The sequence below is a fragment of the Peromyscus maniculatus genome, chromosome 13, assembly GCF_049852395.1.
Source record: "Peromyscus maniculatus bairdii isolate BWxNUB_F1_BW_parent chromosome 13, HU_Pman_BW_mat_3.1, whole genome shotgun sequence".
Classification (NCBI taxonomy): Eukaryota; Metazoa; Chordata; class Mammalia; order Rodentia; family Cricetidae; genus Peromyscus; species Peromyscus maniculatus.
Genome location: NC_134864.1, coordinates 60,272,858 through 60,280,413, shown reverse-complemented (window position 1 = coordinate 60,280,413; position 7,556 = coordinate 60,272,858). Strand labels below are relative to the sequence as shown.

The following is a 7,556-nucleotide window of genomic DNA, read 5'->3' as shown; positions in this document are numbered from 1 at the left end:
AGGGGCAATAAATGGGCACCTTTTAAACCACCACATTCGCATGGTTTGTTTTGCAGCAACCAGAAACTAGTAACAAGTGTCAAGGTCACCAAACATACAAGGGAAAGCATGGGATGTGATGATGATTTAATATGATATACTCACGTATCCAGGGCCAATGCCGAAGCAAGGCAGGACAGGAACCATGAGTGTCTCTTTCAGTTCCTGTGGTATCTTTACTATTGTATCTTATCCAGGAATTTCCACAAGCCTGTGTACTATTTTCAGTTTTCAATACAAAGGACTGAACAATTGTGTGTGTGTGTGTGTGTGTGTGTGTGTGTGTGTGTGTGTGTGTGTGCGCGCAAGAGAGAGAGGGAGAGGGAGAGACTGAGTTAGGGTTCAGGCGGGTCCTGAACTCGAGGCAAACCTCCTGTCTTAATCTTCCAAGTAAGCTACCACTTCATCTTGAAATAATAAGTTTTTTTTTTGTTTTGTTTCTGGTGAGACATAATCACCATTACTGCTCCATAATGTAATACCATCGTTGCTTCTCAAGTTACATCTGGTTGTATAACATGTAGTTAGCATAACCTGACTTTCCTTCTGAATAAGCAGATCCTCTGGACAATGTCCCATGGGACTAGAGACAGCCTATATTCTGGAGGGTGAAGCTATGTGGAAAGATGAAATGTTTTTCCTAAGGTCAAAGCTAAGAAAGTGGCCCAACCAAAAAAATAGTACCTCCTCTCCTCAAGGAAGCCCAACGTCCAACTGAAAATGGGGACTTTTATTGTTCACGGGCTGCATTCTTTACTTCTGTGGGTGCCACGAAACCCCTGAGGCTCAGGCGTGAGTTCTGCACGCATTTTGCGCTATAGTCACAAATGTGTGTGGAACGGGATCGGGGGACAAAAAGCTTCAGGGAATTTTTAAGGAGCTGGTCAGTGACAGTATGCAGTATCTCTGGGGACAATGCTCAAGTTTGGGTCAATCCAGAAGATTCTGGGAGATACCAGGGGATTTTTTTAGTGACCAAAACATCAAGCTGAATCTCAGGCTTACAGGAGAACGGAGGTACTCTGTGGGGGCACTTTGGAGTGACTCAGAATTACCCTAGAAGTTATGTACAACAGAGAGTTTGGGTTTTGTCCCTGAGATTCTCAGTCAGATGGTTTGGGGCGGGGAGGGGTCCTGGTGATCTGCATTTTAAAGATCCACTCCAAATGAGTCTGATGTAGGGGGTCTCCACCACTGGAGAGACATCACACCAATTTTAGAAACACAATATCGAAACTGGATATCCACACTGACATTCTGTGTGCTTGCACATATTTCAAAACTGCATACAAACAGGCCAACATTGCTAACAAGGAAATTGAGGAATAGTGTGGTTAAATAAATTGCCCAATATTTACCATCAGCCTGTTGTAGGAGCCAAGTACAAGAAAGAACAAAAAGAAAATCGTCTGAGACTTTTCATACTCCCCCCACCCCACCAAGCCCATTCCATGTCCTAAAAAAGCTAGTAGAAAATACCAGGAGGGCCTCGGGACTGTGTTGATATTGGCAGCAAAAGCACACCCCGCTTTTCAGTCTCAGTAGGAGAATGTTTTTTCAAATCTTCCAAAGCCAGCCACCCTGAAGCCATAATGAGTTTACCTCACCTCGACCTATGCAGCCAGACACTCAAGGAGGGTAAGTCCTCCCCGCTTTCCAGGCTCCCCTACCACCACCCCCAACCCCAGGACCTATGGTCTGACTTAATGGAAGTCTTGGAGCTTTCTGGATTTTTCTAATATTAAACACAGGGTCCCAGGCTGGCCCTCTTTTGCGCTTCCTATGGCCAGTCAGTTTCCTAAACTCAGTGAGCATCCGTTAGGTTTGCACAAGCCATTTAGCTGATTAAGGCATCTCTCTGTCTGTGTTGAATGTCCTCACTCAGTCACTTATTCTGTACCCCAAAGTGACTTTTTTGTTCAAGCACCCAAAATGCTAGACAAAGAAAAAATTAAGATCAAGATTTTTAAAATGGGGGGGGGGAGGAGAGGAAGGGGAGAGGAAGGGAGGGAGGGAGGGAGAAAGAGAGGAAGAGAAAACCAGGACTCTTGTTTTAAGTAACAGGTGTAATACAAAAATAAAATGTGTGGGCATCCAATAAATCCTTTGTGCGCTTTGTCAGTTAGAATCGCTGACACTCTCATCTTAAACTTGCAGTGACGTCTTACCCTTCAGATCTCAGTTTTCTTATTCCTATTCATACTTTTTCATCGAGACATTCACCAGTCAAAAACAAATACTTAAAACACCCAGGAGAGTCACACAAGGATCTTGAGAGGTATCATTTTGCAATGTCAAAATTCCCTTGGCCATGTGTTTGTTCTCAAACTGACTTATCAAGTCCAAATCTTGCCTATTTGCAAGTGTGGTGCAGGCATGCTCCAAGGGAAGTGGGCGTGCTCCCGGTTCTATCAGCTGTTGTGACTGGAGGAGACAATTCTTGGCTTCTTTGGTGTATTCAGGGTTCTGGTACTGCCTCAGACAACCCCCTCCCCCATTTCTGGCTTTTCAAGGTTCTAATTCAGGGACCAATGGGTGTTCAAGAAGAATCTAATCCATTCACTTCTAGAGTCTCGCTAACTGAAAAATACCCATATTGCCTTCCCCTGTGAGGTGAGGGTCCCAGATCATGAACGTTTGCCCTGTGCATGCAAAGTGCCTTTGATGGTCAAAACTTAAATGTTCCACTTGCCCGACACCTTCCTTTGTCCTTCACTTGCCAAACAAATGCTCACTGAATGGATACTGTATGTCAAGCACTGAGCTGTTCAGGGAGATGAGGAAGAACGGTCTGGTCTCTGTCCTGAAAGAATTCACATGCACAGCAAACCGAAGTCTAAAGGGCAAGCAGCTTAGGCTCTATACTAGGGAATCTGCCTGGAGCAAGTGGCTCAGAGACCCAGCATGCCTTTGGCTCTTGGCGATAAACCCTTAGTCTCAGATCTGGGCTGCATTTTTTCCTGAAGACTGAGACACCTTTGTCTAATTAATCCAAAAGATTCCTATGGGTTATCCATGGTTCAGCAGATAGTGAGCCTACAATGAGTTATAAGTCTGTTCAGCAAAGTTGGAGAAGGTTCTGTAGAGGATACTGTCTATGCCAAGATTAGAAGGATGTGTAGGTGTGCAGGGCTTTTCTGGATCAACAAGAAGGATGTTTCCCAACAGATGGGCTGGGAGAGAAAGCACTGTGTCACCGAGAAACCAGAGAAGTGACAGTGGCAGGTCCACGGCTGGACAAGGCCAGAAAGGGAGGGTGGGCCAGGCGGATGCTGGTACGCGTCTGCAAAAGCCTTAATTCCATGGTGAAAGGAAACAGTGGTTGGGTGTGCAAGGAGATGGCAGAGGTGCCATTAAACAAGGCAGGGAACATAGGCTCTAGATAAGGACAGAAGGTGAAGTCTGGTTGTGATCATCTTGAAAAATCACCAAAAACTACCAATCACCTAGAGTGACAGGATTCAGTACAGGTACCCAGTGCCAGTTTTCTTAGCCTGGGTAGCATTATTAGCACAAACAAAGGTATAATTTTTCCATAACTTATTATTTTAATTCTTTAAAAATGTTAATAATTTCTCTAGTATCCTTATTAATATCTGCTTGGGCCAGGAAGTTTAGAATAGAAATTCTTGCTGACACTAAAGTCATAAATATCTATTTAACCTATTGCACACTCAACTAGGTGTTCAATAAATATGAACTAACGGGGAGGAGATCTATGGTATTTATTACTCCAACTACCTGTTTTTCATATTATTTGGTGGACAAAAATGCTAACTATTTGTTCATGCAAAGACCTATCACTTTTCTCCTTATGTTTTAAGGCCACATGGACAAAGATCAATTTATACGTCACATAAGAACTTACTCAAAGCAAGTAGTCGAGAATTACTGTTACATAAGTCTCATTCCAGTGTGTCATGAGGTCACCTTGGTGGAGATGCCTGAGCTATGAGTACAGTGTGGAATACTACTGCAGCAGGAACTCCTGTCCTGCAGATAACTAGCCTCAAACTATGCATTCCAAGCAAGTTTCTTCTTCACCTCCACCTACTGGTGCTGTGTTGGCCTTCAATCTGTGTGTAGAACCTCATTTAGACTTCAAAGCTTTATAATGTGAGCACTAGCAGCAGCCCTCGGCTTTACAGATGAGCATAAAGTCAAGTTAAAAAACATTCCACAAACAACATGCCTCGGGTGTCAGGTGCTCAGCTCACTGCTAAGACCAAAGCCATATTAAATTCAAACAAGGCCCTTGTCCTCATAGGGTTATATTCTAGAGGTGGGAACAGTCATAAGCATGCTAACAAGTAAACTTGGTAAGTGGATTAGGGGAAGTCATCTGACTTAAGTTTGGCTAGAGTGAGTGACAGGCTCGCTGAGCGAAGACGTCAGATGGGCCTTTCTGATGGGGTCCCCATCTCAGCCCAACTCTCAGGGATAAGAAAGAACCAGCAGAAAGGGGAGCTGGGCCACAGACCCACAGTCTTGAACGAAACTGGGTCATCATGTCTGAAGACTAACCGAGAGGCCAGTGGCTGAGGTCAGAGCTGGGGGTCGGGAGGCGGCGCCATGACCAGGTCTCCCACCCTCAAGTACTGGGGAAGGAGTCAGAATTTTATTTAGGCAGCTGAAGGATGTGCGCAGGGGAGAGAGACGGCCTTAAGAGATAGGATGAATGAATGTCAGCGTGGATGGAACAGAAGGAGTCCGGCTGGCTGCCTGCTGCAGTGATCCAGGTGAGAGGTGAGTGTGTCATGGAGTAGGCTGGTGATAAGAGACCAAGTTTGTGCTCTTGAGGCCAAAGGAAAGGAATGCCATTTCCTTTAACAGCTGTGTTGTCTGCTGCCCACCAATGTACGTAAAGGATGATTTATGAAACAGCCCTCCAGGCCTGTGGGTTACTTTGACTTGGATTATGTCATCCTCCACTGCAGGTAGCTAGGGAAATTCTTCGTTAAAAACTGGCCAATTCTTTTAAGTGTTTCACTTTTTGCCTGGGTCCATTTTTAGATTACCCCTCCCCCCCACCTCTCCCCCCATTTTAAGATAGGGACTTTGAAACTGGTCTTGAACAGTCAACCCTTCTGGCTTTGTTTCCTGGAATTGCAGGTAGGCGCCGCTAGCCTGACTTCACAATCTACCTCCCCAAGTAAAGACCAGTCCAAAAGATCTATCACATTTACATGTGGTACTACGTTGATGAAATGGCAGAATAAGGTAAGATCATTAAGCGTGCTGTTATACAGAACTGAGTGAGAGGGCGGTGGGGGTCGGTGTTGAAGCGGGCCACTGCATTAGAGATTCAGCTATGAGAAGCCATCCCCCAAGTCCTCCGCACATGCACGGCCACCCCAGACACCGGCAGCTGGGCACTTCAAGACAGAGACACAAAAGTGGCGCCCAAGGGTGTCTCCAGGGCTCATCCTTGTTTGATTAGTTTTTTTTTTTTAATCGAGCAAAGTGGCATTTTATTTCAGGACTCCTCTGCTGTTTACCTGTCGACTAGCCGAGGGTTTGCCTTGATGGTGGACAACGCTCTTTCACTGGAGGAGGAAAAACTGCATTATTGATGATACCACAGAGCAGTGTTTGAAGACACAGAAAGAGGGTCATAATTAATGGTGTGACACACAAAAAGCAGCTTGCAAACAGGCCAGGCAGTGCAATTTTTGCCTTTGAATTGGTGTGCACGCATGCACACAGGCGGGCATCTGAAGGATGATAGAAGCACGTTCTCCAAACTTAACAGAACTCACCTCGCTGTTGGACTGTCGACTGGTATTTATGTGCAGACTTTACACACACTTAATTTTTAAAATTTAAGCATTTTTTTCTTGGCATGTTTGCAAAAAGTTTTCTTTTTATAACAAGAATAAAGAGTAGAATTTTACAGTGAGAAAATGGTTCTCATTAAGAGAGACAGAGAGAGGGCAACAAACCATTATATTTTTCCAGGTCTATTCCATTGGGTGTGGTAGTGTGTGCCTAGGATGCCAGCACCCGTGAAGAGTGAGGCTAAGGCAGGGTGGCACAAATTCAAGGTTAACCTGAGCTCAAAGATCACAAAATAACAGTTCTATTCTATTGTGTAAAATTTGCTTCATTGAGACACTTATTTCGTAGTGAGCTCTGACATTTAATTTCCTAACTTTGGGGTTGACATCTTATTCTTAATAGTCTCCCAATACAACTAATTTCCCAAGTTAAAATTTCTTCTTTGTCAAACCCCACCCTAACTCTTCTTCTCCAACTCCATTGGCAAAAACCTCAGATGAACTTAGGAGCTCTGTATCCAGATGGCAGAGAGGACTGCCCTGTACTCTGCAGGCTGGCACTGGAACAGTCTTTTTTTTTTTTTTTTTTTTGGACTGTTAAGAGGAAATGCCATAAAGTAAGTTTACTCTTTACTCATAAAATCGATCAGAGCTCCAGGGGGCAGGAAGTCTTCCACAGAGATGCAAATGCGGAGCTAGCCCAACCACCAACCACAAAGCAGAGGAAGTGCAGTAATGTGTTCAGGCTGCTGGTCTCCATGGAGACACCACTGAGTAAGGCTCAAGTCTCTATCATTATTTGTCAGCTAAATCACTGGTTACTTATTGCGATAGAAGTCGGGGCAAAGTCATGGACACAGATGCAACTTGTTCTGGCTTCAGAGGCGACCATATGTACTTCAATCCATTTCTTGGGGCACAGCGTGATGAGGGCTACCACAAAATGAGAGTAAGAAACCAGAGGGTAGGAGTCACGCTTGCTCGCTCAGAAGGCTGAAAGACGGAACTGTCTGTCTGGACAGACCAAGCGGCGCTCTGCCATCACTCTAGCCTGCAACGACAGCTTATTGTCACCCTTCCCACCCTTCCAACTCTGCAGGTTACAGACTCTCGGGTGAAGATGAGGCCAGACTCGTTAGAGGGGACTTTAAAAAACACACATTTACTTTTAGTAAGGAGGACCTCCGTCTGTTCCATCTAGTTTATATGTACAGTACCACAATTTAAACATCAGACACAGCATCACTGAGAGGGAAAAGGATACGCCGGAGCTGACCGGCTTGAGACAGACCCAACTCCTCAGCTCTGTGACTCACAGGAAGTGGCAGGAAAACGGCTTAGTGCATATGTTTTGGTCTTAGAAATAGAAAATAATGTCTTTGAGTTGGAACTGACTTGACAGATCTTTTTACACCCCAGTGAGGCTTTAAATCTCATAAAGGGCAATGGCCGGGTTGTCAGTGAAGAAATTACTTCTGGCAAAACTACACTGTCATGCACTGAAGTTGTTTGTCTTAGGCTTTTGCTTAAACTTGGTGTGTGTGTGTGTGTGTGTGTGTGTGTGTGTGTGTGTGTGTGTGTGTGTGTGTAAGAAAGAGAGGGAGGGGAGGAGAGGGAGAGAGAGAGAGAGAGAGGGAGAGAGAGAGAATTTCACCTGAGCAGTACAGTGGCTACAGAGGTTAAGGATTAAAGGCTTAAAAAGAAACAAGAAAGTATCCATTCCCTAAGGACTTTCCAATA

At 44.8% G+C, this 7,556-nt stretch overlaps 1 protein-coding gene across 4 annotated transcripts in view; it reads right to left on the bottom strand.

The window, feature by feature from the left end:
• Positions 1-7,556, bottom strand: part of Hecw2 (HECT, C2 and WW domain containing E3 ubiquitin protein ligase 2) — a 363,433-nt gene that overhangs the window by 6,904 nt on the left and 348,973 nt on the right. The window lies entirely within an intron of this gene.